The sequence below is a fragment of the Bison bison genome, unplaced genomic scaffold (assembly GCF_000754665.1).
Source record: "Bison bison bison isolate TAMUID 2011002044 unplaced genomic scaffold, Bison_UMD1.0 scf7180017862638, whole genome shotgun sequence".
NCBI classification, from domain to species: domain Eukaryota; kingdom Metazoa; phylum Chordata; class Mammalia; order Artiodactyla; family Bovidae; genus Bison; species Bison bison.
Genome location: NW_011493210.1, coordinates 36,499 through 37,361, shown reverse-complemented (window position 1 = coordinate 37,361; position 863 = coordinate 36,499).

Sequence of the window (863 nt, the reverse complement as noted above, 5' to 3'; positions counted from 1 at the left end):
AGCGAGTTAGCAGTAGCAGCAGCAGCCAGTGAACAGCATACATCTCCTTCTGCCTCATCTTCTACGTCTAATCAACACCAATGTTTTATGAATTGTAACTCCTAAATATCACTGGAACATCACCATTCCTCTCCATCCATCCATGTGTCACATCCTTAAGCAGAAGACACCCTCATCTCTTACCTGGACCTTCTCCTAACACGTCACCCTATACCAAGTCTTTCCCAATTCCAAACTACTTTTCATATCACAATATCATTAATCATTCTAAATAAAGCACAAATATAATCATTACCTCCACTGCCTTGCCTTCAGGCTTCCTGTTGCCTGCAAAGTTAAATTCAAATGGCATAGCAAGGCATGTGGGTACAAGTCTTATATTTTTTCACTAACCATCCCCATGTCTCTGTGGATATACTCCATGTTCTAATTAAACTAAACTGCTTACAGCTCCACACAAACTTATTTCCTCTCATCTGTCCGTAGTTTAGCACATGCTAGTCTCTTTGCTAGGCACACCCTTCACCCCTTCACCTTCACTTTTTCTAAAGCTCACTTTACTCATTATTCAGGTCTCAGCTAAGACACCTTCCTTCAGGCAACCTCATTTGACTCTCAAAGACTGTGCTAAATATGGCTCCTAGTTATACCAGAATAATTTGTGATTCCTTGTTACCACTTAATCCCACTGTATTTTAATCGCTTGTTTGTCTAGCTTTTTCACTGGGCTGTAAATTCCATGAGAACAATTTTATCTTGCTAACCCTTATATCCTCAATCCCTAGTATAATGGTTCCACATAATCTGTCGTTGCTAATAGCCCTCCTATTTTAAATCCATAGTTTTTTTTTTTTTTTTTTTTT